The 18,187-nt window shown below is 47.3% G+C and overlaps 15 non-coding genes across 15 annotated transcripts; all 15 read left to right on the top strand.

The window, feature by feature from the left end:
• Positions 1–276: 276 nt before the first annotated feature.
• TRNAP-UGG (transfer RNA proline (anticodon UGG)) lies at positions 277–348 on the top strand. Its single transcript has one exon. It is a non-coding gene; the product is annotated as a tRNA-Pro (tRNA).
• A 420-nt stretch (positions 349–768) lies between these two features.
• On the top strand, positions 769–841 carry TRNAV-CAC (transfer RNA valine (anticodon CAC)). The gene has a single exon. It is a non-coding gene; the product is annotated as a tRNA-Val (tRNA).
• A 1,359-nt stretch (positions 842–2,200) lies between these two features.
• TRNAP-UGG (transfer RNA proline (anticodon UGG)) lies at positions 2,201–2,272 on the top strand. Its single transcript has one exon. It is a non-coding gene; the product is annotated as a tRNA-Pro (tRNA).
• Positions 2,273–2,692: 420 nt separating this feature from the next.
• Positions 2,693–2,765, top strand: TRNAV-CAC (transfer RNA valine (anticodon CAC)). The gene has a single exon. It is a non-coding gene; the product is annotated as a tRNA-Val (tRNA).
• A 1,315-nt stretch (positions 2,766–4,080) lies between these two features.
• Positions 4,081–4,152, top strand: TRNAP-UGG (transfer RNA proline (anticodon UGG)). The gene has a single exon. It is a non-coding gene; the product is annotated as a tRNA-Pro (tRNA).
• A 419-nt stretch (positions 4,153–4,571) lies between these two features.
• On the top strand, positions 4,572–4,644 carry TRNAV-CAC (transfer RNA valine (anticodon CAC)). The gene has a single exon. It is a non-coding gene; the product is annotated as a tRNA-Val (tRNA).
• Positions 4,645–5,959: 1,315 nt separating this feature from the next.
• TRNAP-UGG (transfer RNA proline (anticodon UGG)) lies at positions 5,960–6,031 on the top strand. The gene has a single exon. It is a non-coding gene; the product is annotated as a tRNA-Pro (tRNA).
• Positions 6,032–6,451: 420 nt separating this feature from the next.
• TRNAV-CAC (transfer RNA valine (anticodon CAC)) lies at positions 6,452–6,524 on the top strand. Its single transcript has one exon. It is a non-coding gene; the product is annotated as a tRNA-Val (tRNA).
• A 1,788-nt stretch (positions 6,525–8,312) lies between these two features.
• On the top strand, positions 8,313–8,385 carry TRNAV-CAC (transfer RNA valine (anticodon CAC)). Its single transcript has one exon. It is a non-coding gene; the product is annotated as a tRNA-Val (tRNA).
• A 1,315-nt stretch (positions 8,386–9,700) lies between these two features.
• Positions 9,701–9,772, top strand: TRNAP-UGG (transfer RNA proline (anticodon UGG)). The gene has a single exon. It is a non-coding gene; the product is annotated as a tRNA-Pro (tRNA).
• A 1,808-nt stretch (positions 9,773–11,580) lies between these two features.
• TRNAP-UGG (transfer RNA proline (anticodon UGG)) lies at positions 11,581–11,652 on the top strand. The gene has a single exon. It is a non-coding gene; the product is annotated as a tRNA-Pro (tRNA).
• A 420-nt stretch (positions 11,653–12,072) lies between these two features.
• Positions 12,073–12,145, top strand: TRNAV-CAC (transfer RNA valine (anticodon CAC)). The gene has a single exon. It is a non-coding gene; the product is annotated as a tRNA-Val (tRNA).
• Positions 12,146–13,460: 1,315 nt separating this feature from the next.
• On the top strand, positions 13,461–13,532 carry TRNAP-UGG (transfer RNA proline (anticodon UGG)). Its single transcript has one exon. It is a non-coding gene; the product is annotated as a tRNA-Pro (tRNA).
• Positions 13,533–13,952: 420 nt separating this feature from the next.
• TRNAV-CAC (transfer RNA valine (anticodon CAC)) lies at positions 13,953–14,025 on the top strand. The gene has a single exon. It is a non-coding gene; the product is annotated as a tRNA-Val (tRNA).
• A 3,211-nt stretch (positions 14,026–17,236) lies between these two features.
• Positions 17,237–17,308, top strand: TRNAP-UGG (transfer RNA proline (anticodon UGG)). The gene has a single exon. It is a non-coding gene; the product is annotated as a tRNA-Pro (tRNA).
• Positions 17,309–18,187: the final 879 nt, after the last annotated feature.

Here is an 18,187-nt window from a genome sequence, read left to right on the forward strand (position 1 = left end):
AAACAGCATAAGAGGAATAAAGGAAGGAAGGAAGGAAGGAAGGAACAGTGTATCGCAAGCACCTTCCACCCTGATGTCAATGGGCCACCAACCTTCGGGATGAGGAGGAGACCTGTGAAGACAGTCAGAGCGTGCCGACTGGGGCATTCATTTGGCTCATACACCGACAAGGCTTTCAGCGGCAGGAACAAACTTCAGGAATAGGCATTCTTGGCCTCGAATCCTAAGGGGGGTGCAAACGCTGAGGACAATTCCGTCAAATGCTCAAAGGACCGTGGCTCGTTGGTCTAGGGGTATGATTCTCGCTTTGGGTGCGAGAGGTCCCGGGTTCAAATCCCGGACGAGCCCAATCAAGGTGGTTAACTTGAGCTCCTTTTTTTTGTTTTTTCAATGTTATTTTCATTGGACAGACTCTCTGGTTTTCTCGGTAAGCAGTAGTCGATGAACAATTCACTTCCTGAACCTCTTTGCGTGCCATGTCCTTGCGACAAGCACTTTGTGTTCTCTGTTAGCTCTCACTAACATTCCTTGATTTGCTTGTGAGTTTTGGCCGTCCGATCTCAAAGTGGAAATATGTCCTTCCCTCTGTACGCTGCATAGGCCCTCAGCTGGCATACTTGTATATGTGCGCATGCTTGATAGGACGTATGTTTTAGGCTGGATTGTGTGAGCTTCAGGCGCAAGGCATTTGATTAGTCTTTAAGCAGGTCCACTTGCACTGCCCTTTGCACCTGTTCTCCCAGTCCCTACAAAGGTGAGCAAGCAGCTGTTTCTGTAGTGTAGTGGTTATCACGTTCGCCTCACACGCGAAAGGTCCCCAGTTCGAGACCGGGCAGAAACACTCTCTGCTGGCATTTTACACAAAATAGTTTTTTTCCCCTTTTGTCACACACAAATGTAAAGTATGAACTTATTTGCGTTCCCATGGAAATAGCATATGCTCTCAAGAGCTTGAGAAATACACTGGGAAGGCAAGCATCCTCACATGTATTCTGTATATGGGGCCAATAAAAAAATGCACGCGCTTGCATTTTGTGTATGTAATGTTGCAGAGCACAGAGAGGATTTATTTTCCCTACTGCTGGGTATTTGGGTCTCTGGGATCACAGTTGGGTCCGCTCCGTCCTCTGAAATGGTCCATATTAGTTACATAGGTTAGTGTACCAAAGAAATAATACATTTTCATATACAGCTTCTTCATTTCTGTGTTCTGAGGGATTACCAGTTGTAAGAAATGCACTTGCCGGTACAGTGATTCCCTGGCTTTCTCTGGCCCGAGAAAGCTTTTCCTCTGAAGTGGGAACAGAAGTTGGACTGCTTCTGCTGAACTTCCTGAAAGCAGAGCTGGCGGGAGGAGGGACTTTTTGAGTGCTGGGAAAATTTGAGCTGGAAATTTGCATCGGCTGGACAGAGATTGCTTGGAGCAGCCAAAATATAATAACGGCCATGGCGCTCAAGTAAAGCAGAAAGCTTTTAGTATACACCTTTTGCACTCTTGTCAACGAAGCTGGGCTCTGTGAATGCTCACCCTACGCAAGAAAAGAGAACAGACTTTGCTGGTGACCTAAATATATCTCGCCTGATCGAGCACGATCGAGCTCTGAGTGAGCAGCTGTGCAATGGTCATCTTTACCAAAGGGGAGATGCTGCTTTTTCCAGTGTCACGCCCATGCTCTCAGGGCTGGAGGGAGGAGGGCTGCTTTTTGTTTTTACAGGCAAAAGGAAAGGCCCAGCCCTCAGAGCTTCTGCCAATGCAGATCCCAGCAGGTGCAAAATAAAGGCTCTCCCCCACCTTGCCAGCTGCAGATTGATCAGAAGACTGCTAGTCTAGTGTGTTGGGCCACTTTCTCTCTTCTGTGTATCGTCCCCTCTTATTACATAAACAGCATAAGAGGAATAAAGGAAGGAAGGAAGGAAGGAAGGAAGGAAGGAAGGAAGGAAGGAAGGAAGGAAGGAAGGAAGGAAGGAACAGTGTATCGCAAGCACCTTCCACCCTGATGTCAATGGGCCACCAACCTTCGGGATGAGGAGGAGACCTGTGAAGACAGTCAGAGCGTGCCGACTGGGGCATTCATTTGGCTCATACACCGACAAGGCTTTCAGCGGCAGGAACAAACTTCAGGAATAGGCATTCTTGGCCTCGAATCCTAAGGGGGGTGCAAACGCTGAGGACAATTCCGTCAAATGCTCAAAGGACCGTGGCTCGTTGGTCTAGGGGTATGATTCTCGCTTTGGGTGCGAGAGGTCCCGGGTTCAAATCCCGGATGAGCCCAATCAAGGTGGTTAACTTGAGCTCCTTTTTTTTGTTTTTTCAATGTTATTTTCATTGGACAGACTCTCTGGTTTTCTCGGTAAGCAGTAGTCGATGAACAATTCACTTCCTGAACCTCTTTGCGTGCCATGTCCTTGCGACAAGCACTTTGTGTTCTCTGTTAGCTCTCAGTAACATTCCTTGATTTGCTTGTGAGTTTTGGCCGTCCGATCTCAAAGTGGAAATATGTCCTTCCCTCTGTACGCTGCATAGGCCCTCAGCTGGCATACTTGTATATGTGCGCATGCTTGATAGGACGTATGTTTTGGGCTGGATTGTGTGAGCTTCAGGCGCAAGGCATTTGATTAGTCTTTAAGCAGGTCCACTTGCACTGCCCTTTGCACCTGTTCTCCCAGTCCCTACAAAGGTGAGCAAGCAGCTGTTTCTGTAGTGTAGTGGTTATCACGTTCGCCTCACACGCGAAAGGTCCCCGGTTCGAGACCGGGCAGAAACACTCTCTGCTGGCATTTTACACAAAATAGTTTTTTTCCCCTTTTGTCACACACAAATGTAAAGTATGAACTTATTTGCGTTCCCATGGAAATAGCATATGCTCTCAAGAGCTTGAGAAATACACTGGGAAGGCAAGCATCCTCACATGTATTCTGTATATGGGGCCAATAAAAAAATGCACGCGCTTGCATTTTGTGTATGTAATGTTGCAGAGCACAGAGAGGATTTATTTTCCCTACTGCTGGGTATTTGGGTCTCTGGGATCACAGTTGGGTCCGCTCCGTCCTCTGAAATGGTCCATATTAGTTACATAGGTTAGTGTACCAAAGAAATAATACATTTTCATATACAGCTTCTTCATTTCTGTGTTCTGAGGGATTACCAGTTGTAAGAAATGCACTTGCCGGTACAGTGATTCCCTGGCTTTCTCTGGCCCGAGAAAGCTTTTCCTCTGAAGTGGGAACAGAAGTTGGACTGCTTCTGCTGAACTTCCTGAAAGCAGAGCTGGCGGGAGGAGGTACTTTTTGAGTGCTGGGAAAATTTGAGCTGGAAATTTGCATCGGCTGGACAGAGATTGCTTGGAGCAGCCAAAATATAATAACGGCCATGGCGCTCAAGTAAAGCAGAAAGCTTTTAGTATACACCTTTTGCACTCTTGTCAACGAAGCTGGGCTCTGTGAATGCTCACCCTACGCAAGAAAAGAGAACAGACTTTGCTGGTGACCTAAATATATCTCGCCTGATCGAGCACGATCGAGCTCTGAGTGAGCAGCTGTGCAATGGTCATCTTTACCAAAGGGGAGATGCTGCTTTTTCCAGTGTCACGCCCATGCTCTCAGGGCTGGAGGGAGGAGGGCTGCTTTTTGTTTTTACAGGCAAAAGGAAAGGCCCAGCCCTCAGAGCTTCTGCCAATGCAGATCCCAGCAGGTGCAAAATAAAGGCTCTCCCCCACCTTGCCAGCTGCAGATTGATCAGAAGACTGCTAGTCTAGTGTGTTGGGCCACTTTCTCTCTTCTGTGTATCGTCCCCTCTTATTACATAAACAGCATAAGAGGAATAAAGGAAGGAAGGAAGGAAGGAAGGAACAGTGTATCGCAAGCACCTTCCACCCTGATGTCAATGGGCCACCAACCTTCGGGATGAGGAGGAGACCTGTGAAGACAGTCAGAGCGTGCTGACTGGGGCATTCATTTGGCTCATACACCGACAAGGCTTTCAGCGGCAGGAACAAACTTCAGGAATAGGCATTCTTGGCCTCGAATCCTAAGGGGGGTGCAAACGCTGAGGACAATTCCGTCAAATGCTCAAAGGACCGTGGCTCGTTGGTCTAGGGGTATGATTCTCGCTTTGGGTGCGAGAGGTCCCGGGTTCAAATCCCGGACGAGCCCAATCAAGGTGGTTAACTTGAGCTCCTTTTTTTGTTTTTTCAATGTTATTTTCATTGGACAGACTCTCTGGTTTTCTCGGTAAGCAGTAGTCGATGAACAATTCACTTCCTGAACCTCTTTGCGTGCCATGTCCTTGCGACAAGCACTTTGTGTTCTCTGTTAGCTCTCAGTAACATTCCTTGATTTGCTTGTGAGTTTTGGCCGTCCGATCTCAAATTGGAAATATGTCCTTTCCTCTGTACGCTGCATAGGCCCTCAGCTGGCATACTTGTATATGTGCGCATGCTTGATAGGACGTATGTTTTAGGCTGGATTGTGTGAGCTTCAGGCGCAAGGCATTTGATTAGTCTTTAAGCAGGTCCACTTGCACTGCCCTTTGCACCTGTTCTCCCAGTCCCTACAAAGGTGAGCAAGCAGCTGTTTCTGTAGTGTAGTGGTTATCACGTTCGCCTCACACGCGAAAGGTCCCCGGTTCGAGACCGGGCAGAAACACTCTCTGCTGGCATTTTACACAAAATAGTTTTTTTCCCCTTTTGTCACACACAAATGTAAAGTATGAACTTATTTGTGTTCCCATGGAAATAGCATATGCTCTCAAGAGCTTGAGAAATACACTGGGAAGGCAAGCATCCTCACATGTATTCTGTATATGGGGCCAATAAAAAAATGCACGCGCTTGCATTTTGTGTATGTAATGTTGCAGAGCACAGAGAGGATTTATTTTCCCTACTGCTGGGTATTTGGGTCTCTGGGATCACAGTTGGGTCCGCTCCGTCCTCTGAAATGGTCCATATTAGTTACATAGGTTAGTGTACCAAAGAAATAATACATTTTCATATACAGCTTCTTCATTTCTGTGTTCTGAGGGATTACCAGTTGTAAGAAATGCACTTGCCGGTACAGTGATTCCCTGGCTTTCTCTGGCCCGAGAAAGCTTTTCCTCTGAAGTGGGAACAGAAGTTGGACTGCTTCTGCTGAACTTCCTGAAAGCAGAGCTGGCGGGAGGAGGGACTTTTTGAGTGCTGGGAAAATTTGAGCTGGAAATTTGCATCGGCTGGACAGAGATTGCTTGGAGCAGCCAAAATATAATAACGGCCATGGCGCTCAAGTAAAGCAGAAAGCTTTTAGTATACACCTTTTGCACTCTTGTCAACGAAGCTGGGCTCTGTGAATGCTCACCCTGCGCAAGAAAAGAGAACAGACTTTGCTGGTGACCTAAATATATCTCGCCTGATCGAGCACGATCGAGCTCTGAGTGAGCAGCTGTGCAATGGTCATCTTTACCAAAGGGGAGATGCTGCTTTTTCCAGTGTCACGCCCATGCTCTCAGGGCTGGAGGGAGGAGGGCTGCTTTTTGTTTTTACAGGCAAAAGGAAAGGCCCAGCCCTCAGAGCTTCTGCCAATGCAGATCCCAGCAGGTGCAAAATAAAGGCTCTCCCCCACCTTGCCAGCTGCAGATTGATCAGAAGACTGCTAGTCTAGGGTGTTGGGCCACTTTCTCTCTTCTGTGTATCGTCCCCTCTTATTACATAAACAGCATAAGAGGAATAAAGGAAGGAAGGAAGGAAGGAAGGAACAGTGTATCGCAAGCACCTTCCACCCTGATGTCAATGGGCCACCAACCTTCGGGATGAGGAGGAGACCTGTGAAGACAGTCAGAGCGTGCCGACTGGGGCATTCATTTGGCTCATACACCGACAAGGCTTTCAGCGGCAGGAACAAACTTCAGGAATAGGCATTCTTGGCCTCGAATCCTAAGGGGGGTGCAAACGCTGAGGACAATTCCGTCAAATGCTCAAAGGACCGTGGCTCGTTGGTCTAGGGGTATGATTCTCGCTTTGGGTGCGAGAGGTCCCGGGTTCAAATCCCGGACGAGCCCAATCAAGGTGGTTAACTTGAGCTCCTTTTTTTTGTTTTTTCAATGTTATTTTCATTGGACAGACTCTCTGGTTTTCTCGGTAAGCAGTAGTCGATGAACAATTCACTTCCTGAACCTCTTTGCGTGCCATGTCCTTGCGACAAGCACTTTGTGTTCTCTGTTAGCTCTCAGTAACATTCCTTGATTTGCTTGTGAGTTTTGGCCGTCCGATCTCAAAGTGGAAATATGTCCTTCCCTCTGTACGCTGCATAGGCCCTCAGCTGGCATACTTGTATATGTGCGCATGCTTGATAGGACGTATGTTTTAGGCTGGATTGTGTGAGCTTCAGGCGCAAGGCATTTGATTAGTCTTTAAGCAGGTCCACTTGCACTGCCCTTTGCACCTGTTCTCCCAGTCCCTACAAAGGTGAGCAAGCAGCTGTTTCTGTAGTGTAGTGGTTATCACGTTCGCCTCACACGCGAAAGGTCCCCGGTTCGAGACCGGGCAGAAACACTCTCTGCTGGCATTTTACACAAAATAGTTTTTTTCCCCTTTTGTCACACACAAATGTAAAGTATGAACTTATTTGCGTTCCCATGGAAATAGCATATGCTCTCAAGAGCTTGAGAAATACACTGGGAAGGCAAGCATCCTCACATGTATTCTGTATATGGGGCCAATAAAAAAAAAAACGCGCTTGCATTTTGTGTATGTAATGTTGCAGAGCACAGAGAGGATTTATTTTCCCTACTGCTGGGTATTTGGGTCTCTGGGATCACAGTTGGGTCCGCTCCGTCCTCTGAAATGGTCCATATTAGTTACATAGGTTAGTGTACCAAAGAAATAATACATTTTCATATACAGCTTCTTCATTTCTGTGTTCTGAGGGATTACCAGTTGTAAGAAATGCACTTGCCGGTACAGTGATTCCCTGGCTTTCTCTGGCCCGAGAAAGCTTTTCCTCTGAAGTGGGAACAGAAGTTGGACTGCTTCTGCTGAACTTCCTGAAAGCAGAGCTGGCGGGAGGAGGGACTTTTTGAGTGCTGGGAAAATTTGAGCTGGAAATTTGCATCGGCTGGACAGAGATTGCTTGGAGCAGCCAAAATATAATAACGGCCATGGCGCTCAAGTAAAGCAGAAAGCTTTTAGTATACACCTTTTGCACTCTTGTCAACGAAGCTGGGCTCTGTGAATGCTCACCCTACGCAAGAAAAGAGAACAGACTTTGCTGGTGACCTAAATATATCTCGCCTGATCGAGCACGATCGAGCTCTGAGTGAGCAGCTGTGCAATGGTCATCTTTACCAAAGGGGAGATGCTGCTTTTTCCAGTGTCACGCCCATGCTCTCAGGGCTGGAGGGAGGAGGGCTGCTTTTTGTTTTTACAGGCAAAAGGAAAGGCCCAGCCCTCAGAGCTTCTGCCAATGCAGATCCCAGCAGGTGCAAAATAAAGGCTCTCCCCCACCTTGCCAGCTGCAGATTGATCAGAAGACTGCTAGTCTAGTGTGTTGGGCCACTTTCTCTCTTCTGTGTATCGTCCCCTCTTATTACATAAACAGCATAAGAGGAATAAAGGAAGGAAGGAAGGAAGGAAGGAACAGTGTATCGCAAGCACCTTCCACCCTGATGTCAATGGGCCACCAACCTTCGGGATGAGGAGGAGACCTGTGAAGACAGTCAGAGCGTGCCGACTGGGGCATTCATTTGGCTCATACACCGACAAGGCTTTCAGCGGCAGGAACAAACTTCAGGAATAGGCATTCTTGGCCTCGAATCCTAAGGGGGGTGCAAACGCTGAGGACAATTCCGTCAAATGCTCAAAGGACCGTGGCTCGTTGGTCTAGGGGTATGATTCTCGCTTTGGGTGCGAGAGGACGAGCCCAATCAAGGTGGTTAACTTGAGCTCCTTTTTTTTGTTTTTTCAATGTTATTTTCATTGGACAGACTCTCTGGTTTTCTCGGTAAGCAGTAGTCGATGAACAATTCACTTCCTGAACCTCTTTGCGTGCCATGTCCTTGCGACAAGCACTTTGTGTTCTCTGTTAGCTCTCAGTAACATTCCTTGATTTGCTTGTGAGTTTTGGCCGTCCGATCTCAAAGTGGAAATATGTCCTTCCCTCTGTACGCTGCATAGGCCCTCAGCTGGCATACTTGTATATGTGCGCATGCTTGATAGGACGTATGTTTTAGGCTGGATTGTGTGAGCTTCAGGCGCAAGGCATTTGATTAGTCTTTAAGCAGGTCCACTTGCACTGCCCTTTGCACCTGTTCTCCCAGTCCCTACAAAGGTGAGCAAGCAGCTGTTTCTGTAGTGTAGTGGTTATCACGTTCGCCTCACACGCGAAAGGTCCCCGGTTCGAGACCGGGCAGAAACACTCTCTGCTGGCATTTTACACAAAATAGTTTTTTTCCCCTTTTGTCACACACAAATGTAAAGTATGAACTTATTTGCGTTCCCATGGAAATAGCATATGCTCTCAAGAGCTTGAGAAATACACTGGGAAGGCAAGCATCCTCACATGTATTCTGTATATGGGGCCAATAAAAAAAAAAACGCGCTTTCATTTTGTGTATGTAATGTTGCAGAGCACAGAGAGGATTTATTTTCCCTACTGCTGGGTATTTGGGTCTCTGGGATCACAGTTGGGTCCGCTCCGTCCTCTGAAATGGTCCATATTAGTTACATAGGTTAGTGTACCAAAGAAATAATACATTTTCATATACAGCTTCTTCATTTCTGTGTTCTGAGGGATTACCAGTTGTAAGAAATGCACTTGCCGGTACAGTGATTCCCTGGCTTTCTCTGGCCCGAGAAAGCTTTTCCTCTGAAGTGGGAACAGAAGTTGGACTGCTTCTGCTGAACTTCCTGAAAGCAGAGCTGGCGGGAGGAGGGACTTTTTGAGTGCTGGGAAAATTTGAGCTAGAAATTTGCATCGGCTGGACAGAGATTGCTTGGAGCAGCCAAAATATAATAACGGCCATGGCGCTCAAGTAAAGCAGAAAGCTTTTAGTATACACCTTTTGCACTCTTGTCAACGAAGCTGGGCTCTGTGAATGCTCACCCTACGCAAGAAAAGAGAACAGACTTTGCTGGTGACCTAAATATATCTCGCCTGATCGAGCACGATCGAGCTCTGAGTGAGCAGCTGTGCAATGGTCATCTTTACCAAAGGGGAGATGCTGCTTTTTCCAGTGTCACGCCCATGCTCTCAGGGCTGGAGGGAGGAGGGCTGCTTTTTGTTTTTACAGGCAAAAGGAAAGGCCCAGCCCTCAGAGCTTCTGCCAATGCAGATCCCAGCAGGTGCAAAATAAAGGCTCTCCCCCACCTTGCCAGCTGCAGATTGATCAGAAGACTGCTAGTCTAGTGTGTTGGGCCACTTTCTCTCTTCTGTGTATCGTCCCCTCTTATTACATAAACAGCATAAGAGGAATAAAGGAAGGAAGGAAGGAAGGAAGGAACAGTGTATCGCAAGCACCTTCCACCCTGATGTCAATGGGCCACCAACCTTCGGGATGAGGAGGAGACCTGTGAAGACAGTCAGAGCGTGCCGACTGGGGCATTCATTTGGCTCATACACCGACAAGGCTTTCAGCGGCAGGAACAAACTTCAGGAATAGGCATTCTTGGCCTCGAATCCTAAGGGGGGTGCAAACGCTGAGGACAATTCCGTCAAATGCTCAAAGGACCGTGGCTCGTTGGTCTAGGGGTATGATTCTCGCTTTGGGTGCAAGAGGTCCCGGGTTCAAATCCCGGACGAGCCCAATCAAGGTGGTTAACTTGAGCTCCTTTTTTTTGTTTTTTCAATGTTATTTTCATTGGACAGACTCTCTGGTTTTCTCGGTAAGCAGTAGTCGATGAACAATTCACTTCCTGAACCTCTTTGCGTGCCATGTCCTTGCGACAAGCACTTTGTGTTCTCTGTTAGCTCTCAGTAACATTCCTTGATTTGCTTGTGAGTTTTGGCCGTCCGATCTCAAAGTGGAAATATGTCCTTCCCTCTGTACGCTGCATAGGCCCTCAGCTGGCATACTTGTATATGTGCGCATGCTTGATAGGACGTATGTTTTAGGCTGGATTGTGTGAGCTTCAGGCGCAAGGCATTTGATTAGTCTTTAAGCAGGTCCACTTGCACTGCCCTTTGCACCTGTTCTCCCAGTCCCTACAAAGGTGAGCAAGCAGCTGTTTCTGTAGTGTAGTGGTTATCACGTTCGCCTCACACGCGAAAGGTCCCCTGTTCGAGACCGGGCAGAAACACTCTCTGCTGGCATTTTACACAAAATAGTTTTTTTCCCCTTTTGTCACACACAAATGTAAAGTATGAACTTATTTGCGTTCCCATGGAAATAGCATATGCTCTCAAGAGCTTGAGAAATACACTGGGAAGGCAAGCATCCTCACATGTATTCTGTATATGGGGCCAATAAAAAAATGCACGCGCTTGCATTTTGTGTATGTAATGTTGCAGAGCACAGAGAGGATTTATTTTCCCTACTGCTGGGTATTTGGGTCTCTGGGATCACAGTTGGGTCCGCTCCGTCCTCTGAAATGGTCCATATTAGTTACATAGGTTAGTGTACCACAGAAATAATACATTTTCATATACAGCTTCTTCATTTCTGTGTTCTGAGGGATTACCAGTTGTAAGAAATGCACTTGCCGGTACAGTGATTCCCTGGCTTTCTCTGGCCCGAGAAAGCTTTTCCTCTGAAGTGGGAACAGAAGTTGGACTGCTTCTGCTGAACTTCCTGAAAGCAGAGCTGGCGGGAGGAGGGACTTTTTGAGTGCTGGGAAAATTTGAGCTGGAAATTTGCATCGGCTGGACAGAGATTGCTTGGAGCAGCCAAAATATAATAACGGCCATGGCGCTCAAGTAAAGCAGAAAGCTTTTAGTATACACCTTTTGCACTCTTGTCAACGAAGCTGGGCTCTGTGAATGCTCACCCTACGCAAGAAAAGAGAACAGACTTTGCTGGTGACCTAAATATATCTCGCCTGATCGAGCACGATCGAGCTCTGAGTGAGCAGCTGTGCAATGGTCATCTTTACCAAAGGGGAGATGCTGCTTTTTCCAGTGTCACGCCCATGCTCTCAGGGCTGGAGGGAGGAGGGCTGCTTTTTGTTTTTACAGGCAAAAGGAAAGGCCCAGCCCTCAGAGCTTCTGCCAATGCAGATCCCAGCAGGTGCAAAATAAAGGCTCTCCCCCACCTTGCCAGCTGCAGATTGATCAGAAGACTGCTAGTCTAGTGTGTTGGGCCACTTTCTCTCTTCTGTGTATCGTCCCCTCTTATTACATAAACAGCATAAGAGGAATAAAGGAAGGAAGGAAGGAAGGAAGGAACAGTGTATCGCAAGCACCTTCCACCCTGATGTCAATGGGCCACCAACCTTCGGGATGAGGAGGAGACCTGTGAAGACAGTCAGAGCGTGCCGACTGGGGCATTCATTTGGCTCATACACCGACAAGGCTTTCAGCGGCAGGAACAAACTTCAGGAATAGGCATTCTTGGCCTCGAATCCTAAGGGGGGTGCAAACGCTGAGGACAATTCCGTCAAATGCTCAAAGGACCGTGGCTCGTTGGTCTAGGGGTATGATTCTCGCTTTGGGTGCGAGAGGTCCCGGGTTCAAATCCCGGACGAGCCCAATCAAGGTGGTTAACTTGAGCTCCTTTTTTTTGTTTTTTCAATGTTATTTTCATTGGACAGACTCTCTGGTTTTCTCGGTAAGCAGTAGTCGATGAACAATTCACTTCCTGAACCTCTTTGTGTGCCATGTCCTTGCGACAAGCACTTTGTGTTCTCTGTTAGCTCTCAGTAACATTCCTTGATTTGCTTGTGAGTTTTGGCCGTCCGATCTCAAAGTGGAAATATGTCCTTCCCTCTGTACGCTGCATAGGCCCTCAGCTGGCATACTTGTATATGTGCGCATGCTTGATAGGACGTATGTTTTAGGCTGGATTGTGTGAGCTTCAGGCGCAAGGCATTTGATTAGTCTTTAAGCAGGTCCACTTGCACTGCCCTTTGCACCTGTTCTCCCAGTCCCTACAAAGGTGAGCAAGCAGCTGTTTCTGTAGTGTAGTGGTTATCACGTTCGCCTCACACGCGAAAGGTCCCCGGTTCGAGACCGGGCAGAAACACTCTCTGCTGGCATTTTACACAAAATAGTTTTTTTCCCCTTTTGTCACACACAAATGTAAAGTATGAACTTATTTGCGTTCCCATGGAAATAGCATATGCTCTCAAGAGCTTGAGAAATACACTGGGAAGGCAAGCATCCTCACATGTATTCTGTATATGGGGCCAATAAAAAAATGCACGCGCTTGCATTTTGTGTATGTAATGTTGCAGAGCACAGAGAGGATTTATTTTCCCTACTGCTGGGTATTTGGGTCTCTGGGATCACAGTTGGGTCCGCTCCGTCCTCTGAAATGGTCCATATTAGTTACATAGGTTAGTGTACCACAGAAATAATACATTTTCATATACAGCTTCTTCATTTCTGTGTTCTGAGGGATTACCAGTTGTAAGAAATGCACTTGCCGGTACAGTGATTCCCTGGCTTTCTCTGGCCCGAGAAAGCTTTTCCTCTGAAGTGGGAACAGAAGTTGGACTGCTTCTGCTGAACTTCCTGAAAGCAGAGCTGGCGGGAGGAGGGACTTTTTGAGTGCTGGGAAAATTTGAGCTGGAAATTTGCATCGGCTGGACAGAGATTGCTTGGAGCAGCCAAAATATAATAACGGCCATGGCGCTCAAGTAAAGCAGAAAGCTTTTAGTATACACCTTTTGCACTCTTGTCAACGAAGCTGGGCTCTGTGAATGCTCACCCTACGCAAGAAAAGAGAACAGACTTTGCTGGTGACCTAAATATATCTCGCCTGATCGAGCACGATCGAGCTCTGAGTGAGCAGCTGTGCAATGGTCATCTTTACCAAAGGGGAGATGCTGCTTTTTCCAGTGTCACGCCCATGCTCTCAGGGCTGGAGGGAGGAGGGCTGCTTTTTGTTTTTACAGGCAAAAGGAAAGGCCCAGCCCTCAGAGCTTCTGCCAATGCAGATCCCAGCAGGTGCAAAATAAAGGCTCTCCCCCACCTTGCCAGCTGCAGATTGATCAGAAGACTGCTAGTCTAGTGTGTTGGGCCACTTTCTCTCTTCTGTGTATCGTCCCCTCTTATTACATAAACAGCATAAGAGGAATAAAGGAAGGAAGGAAGGAAGGAAGGAACAGTGTATCGCAAGCACCTTCCACCCTGATGTCAATGGGCCACCAACCTTCGGGATGAGGAGGAGACCTGTGAAGACAGTCAGAGCGTGCCGACTGGGGCATTCATTTGGCTCATACACCGACAAGGCTTTCAGCGGCAGGAACAAACTTCAGGAATAGGCATTCTTGGCCTCGAATCCTAAGGGGGGTGCAAACGCTGAGGACAATTCGGTCAAATGCTCAAAGGACCGTGGCTCGTTGGTCTAGGGGTATGATTCTCGCTTTGGGTGCGAGAGGTCCCGGGTTCAAATCCCGGACGAGCCCAATCAAGGTGGTTAACTTGAGCTCCTTTTTTTTGTTTTTTCAATGTTATTTTCATTGGACAGACTCTCTGGTTTTCTCGGTAAGCAGTAGTCGATGAACAATTCACTTCCTGAACCTCTTTGTGTGCCATGTCCTTGCGACAAGCACTTTGTGTTCTCTGTTAGCTCTCAGTAACATTCCTTGATTTGCTTGTGAGTTTTGGCCGTCCGATCTCAAAGTGGAAATATGTCCTTCCCTCTGTACGCTGCATAGGCCCTCAGCTGGCATACTTGTATATGTGCGCATGCTTGATAGGACGTATGTTTTAGGCTGGATTGTGTGAGCTTCAGGCGCAAGGCATTTGATTAGTCTTTAAGCAGGTCCACTTGCACTGCCCTTTGCACCTGTTCTCCCAGTCCCTACAAAGGTGAGCAAGCAGCTGTTTCTGTAGTGTAGTGGTTATCACGTTCGCCTCACACGCGAAAGGTCCCCGGTTCGAGACCGGGCAGAAACACTCTCTGCTGGCATTTTACACAAAATAGTTTTTTTCCCCTTTTGTCACACACAAATGTAAAGTATGAACTTATTTGCGTTCCCATGGAAATAGCATATGCTCTCAAGAGCTTGAGAAATACACTGGGAAGGCAAGCATCCTCACATGTATTCTGTATATGGGGCCAATAAAAAAATGCACGCGCTTGCATTTTGTGTATGTAATGTTGCAGAGCACAGAGAGGATTTATTTTCCCTACTGCTGGGTATTTGGGTCTCTGGGATCACAGTTGGGTCCGCTCCGTCCTCTGAAATGGTCCATATTAGTTACATAGGTTAGTGTACCAAAGAAATAATACATTTTCATATACAGCTTCTTCATTTCTGTGTTCTGAGGGATTACCAGTTGTAAGAAATGCACTTGCCGGTACAGTGATTCCCTGGCTTTCTCTGGCCCGAGAAAGCTTTTCCTCTGAAGTGGGAACAGAAGTTGGACTGCTTCTGCTGAACTTCCTGAAAGCAGAGCTGGCGGGAGGAGGGACTTTTTGAGTGCTGGGAAAATTTGAGCTGGAAATTTGCATCGGCTGGACAGAGATTGCTTGGAGCAGCCAAAATATAATAACGGCCATGGCGCTCAAGTAAAGCAGAAAGCTTTTAGTATACACCTTTTGCACTCTTGTCAACGAAGCTGGGCTCTGTGAATGCTCACCCTACGCAAGAAAAGAGAACAGACTTTGCTGGTGACCTAAATATATCTCGCCTGATCGAGCACGATCGAGCTCTGAGTGAGCAGCTGTGCAATGGTCATCTTTACCAAAGGGGAGATGCTGCTTTTTCCAGTGTCACGCCCATGCTCTCAGGGCTGGAGGGAGGAGGGCTGCTTTTTGTTTTTACAGGCAAAAGGAAAGGCCCAGCCCTCAGAGCTTCTGCCAATGCAGATCCCAGCAGGTGCAAAATAAAGGCTCTCCCCCACCTTGCCAGCTGCAGATTGATCAGAAGACTGCTAGTCTAGTGTGTTGGGCCACTTTCTCTCTTCTGTGTATCGTCCCCTCTTATTACATAAACAGCATAAGAGGAATAAAGGAAGGAAGGAAGGAAGGAAGGAAGGAACAGTGTATCGCAAGCACCTTCCACCCTGATGTCAATGGGCCACCAACCTTCGGGATGAGGAGGAGACCTGTGAAGACAGTCAGAGCGTGCCGACTGGGGCATTCATTTGGCTCATACACCGACAAGGCTTTCAGCGGCAGGAACAAACTTCAGGAATAGGCATTCTTGGCCTCGAATCCTAAGGGGGGTGCAAACGCTGAGGACAATTCCGTCAAATGCTCAAAAGACCGTGGCTCGTTGGTCTAGGGGTATGATTCTCGCTTTGGGTGCGAGAGGTCCCGGGTTCAAATCACAAGCCCAATCAAGGTGGTTAACTTGAGCTCCTTTTTTTTGTTTTTTCAATGTTATTTTCATTGGACAGACTCTCTGGTTTTCTCGGTAAGCAGTAGTCGATGAACAATTCACTTCCTGAACCTCTTTGCGTGCCATGTCCTTGCGACAAGCACTTTGTGTTCTCTGTTAGCTCTCAGTAACATTCCTTGATTTGCTTGTGAGTTTTGGCCGTCCGATCTCAAAGTGGAAATATGTCCTTCCCTCTGTACGCTGCATAGGCCCTCAGCTGGCATACTTGTATATGTGCGCATGCTTGATAGGACGTATGTTTTAGGCTGGATTGTGTGAGCTTCAGGCGCAAGGCATTTGATTAGTCTTTAAGCAGGTCCACTTGCACTGCCCTTTGCACCTGTTCTCCCAGTCCCTACAAAGGTGAGCAAGCAGCTGTTTCTGTAGTGTAGTGGTTATCACGTTCGCCTCACACGCGAAAGGTCCCCTGTTCGAGACCGGGCAGAAACACTCTCTGCTGGCATTTTACACAAAATAGTTTTTTTCCCCTTTTGTCACACACAAATGTAAAGTATGAACTTATTTGCGTTCCCATGGAAATAGCATATGCTCTCAAGAGCTTGGGAAATACACTGGGAAGGCAAGCATCCTCACATGTATTCTGTATATGGGGCCAATAAAAAAATGCACGCGCTTGCATTTTGTGTATGTAATGTTGCAGAGCACAGAGAGGATTTATTTTCCCTACTGCTGGGTATTTGGGTCTCTGGGATCACAGTTGGGTCCGCTCCGTCCTCTGAAATGGTCCATATTAGTTACATAGGTTAGTGTACCAAAGAAATAATACATTTTCATATACAGCTTCTTCATTTCTGTGTTCTGAGGGATTACCAGTTGTAAGAAATGCACTTGCCGGTACAGTGATTCCCTGGCTTTCTCTGGCCCGAGAAAGCTTTTCCTCTGAAGTGGGAACAGAAGTTGGACTGCTTCTGCTGAACTTCCTGAAAGCAGAGCTGGCGGGAGGAGGGACTTTTTGAGTGCTGGGAAAATTTGAGCTGGAAATTTGCATCGGCTGGACAGAGATTGCTTGGAGCAGCCAAAATATAATAACGGCCATGGCGCTCAAGTAAAGCAGAAAGCTTTTAGTATACACCTTTTGCACTCTTGTCAACGAAGCTGGGCTCTGTGAATGCTCACCCTACGCAAGAAAAGAGAACAGACTTTGCTGGTGACCTAAATATATCTCGCCTGATCGAGCACGATCGAGCTCTGAGTGAGCAGCTGTGCAATGGTCATCTTTACCAAAGGGGAGATGCTGCTTTTTCCAGTGTCACGCCCATGCTCTCAGGGCTGGAGGGAGGAGGGCTGCTTTTTGTTTTTACAGGCAAAAGGAAAGGCCCAGCCCTCAGAGCTTCTGCCAATGCAGATCCCAGCAGGTGCAAAATAAAGGCTCTCCCCCACCTTGCCAGCTGCAGATTGATCAGAAGACTGCTAGTCTAGTGTGTTGGGCCACTTTCTCTCTTCTGTGTATCGTCCCCTCTTATTACATAAACAGCATAAGAGGAATAAAGGAAGGAAGGAAGGAAGGAAGGAAGGAAGGAAGGAAGGAACAGTGTATCGCAAGCACCTTCCACCCTGATGTCAATGGGCCACCAACCTTCGGGATGAGGAGGAGACCTGTGAAGACAGTCAGAGCGTGCCGACTGGGGCATTCATTTGGCTCATACACCGACAAGGCTTTCAGCGGCAGGAACAAACTTCAGGAATAGGCATTCTTGGCCTCGAATCCTAAGGGGGGTGCAAACGCTGAGGACAATTCCGTCAAATGCTCAAAGGACCGTGGCTCGTTGGTCTAGGGGTATGATTCTCGCTTTGGGTGCGAGAGGTCCCGGGTTCAAATCCCGGACGAGCCCAATCAAGGTGGTTAACTTGAGCTCCTTTTTTTTGTTTTTTCAATGTTATTTTCATTGGACAGACTCTCTGGTTTTCTCGGTAAGCAGTAGTCGATGAACAATTCACTTCCTGAACCTCTTTGCGTGCCATGTCCTTGCGACAAGCACTTTGTGTTCTCTGTTAGCTCTCAGTAACATTCCTTGATTTGCTTGTGAGTTTTGGCCGTCCGATCTCAAAGTGGAAATATGTCCTTCCCTCTGTACGCTGCATAGGCCCTCAGCTGGCATACTTGTATATGTGCGCATGCTTGATAGGACGTATGTTTTAGGCTGGATTGTGTGAGCTTCAGGCGCAAGGCATTTGATTAGTCTTTAAGCAGGTCCACTTGCACTGCCCTTTGCACCTGTTCTCCCAGTCCCTACAAAGGTGAGCAAGCAGCTGTTTCTGTAGTGTAGTGGTTATAAAGGTCCCCGGTTCGAGACCGGGCAGAAACACTCTCTGCTGGCATTTTACACAAAATAGTTTTTTTCCCCTTTTGTCACACACAAATGTAAAGTATGAACTTATTTGCGTTCCCATGGAAATAGCATATGCTCTCAAGAGCTTGAGAAATACACTGGGAAGGCAAGCATCCTCACATGTATTCTGTATATGGGGCCAATAAAAAAATGCACGCGCTTGCATTTTGTGTATGTAATGTTGCAGAGCACAGAGAGGATTTATTTTCCCTACTGCTGGGTATTTGGGTCTCTGGGATCACAGTTGGGTCCGCTCCGTCCTCTGAAATGGTCCATATTAGTTACATAGGTTAGTGTACCAAAGAAATAATACATTTTCATATACAGCTTCTTCATTTCTGTGTTCTGAGGGATTACCAGTTGTAAGAAATGCACTTGCCG

This window comes from Ambystoma mexicanum, chromosome 2q (genome assembly GCF_040938575.1).
Source record: "Ambystoma mexicanum isolate Mex_15411 chromosome 2q, UKY_AmexF1_1, whole genome shotgun sequence".
Taxonomy (NCBI): Eukaryota; Metazoa; Chordata; class Amphibia; order Caudata; family Ambystomatidae; genus Ambystoma; species Ambystoma mexicanum.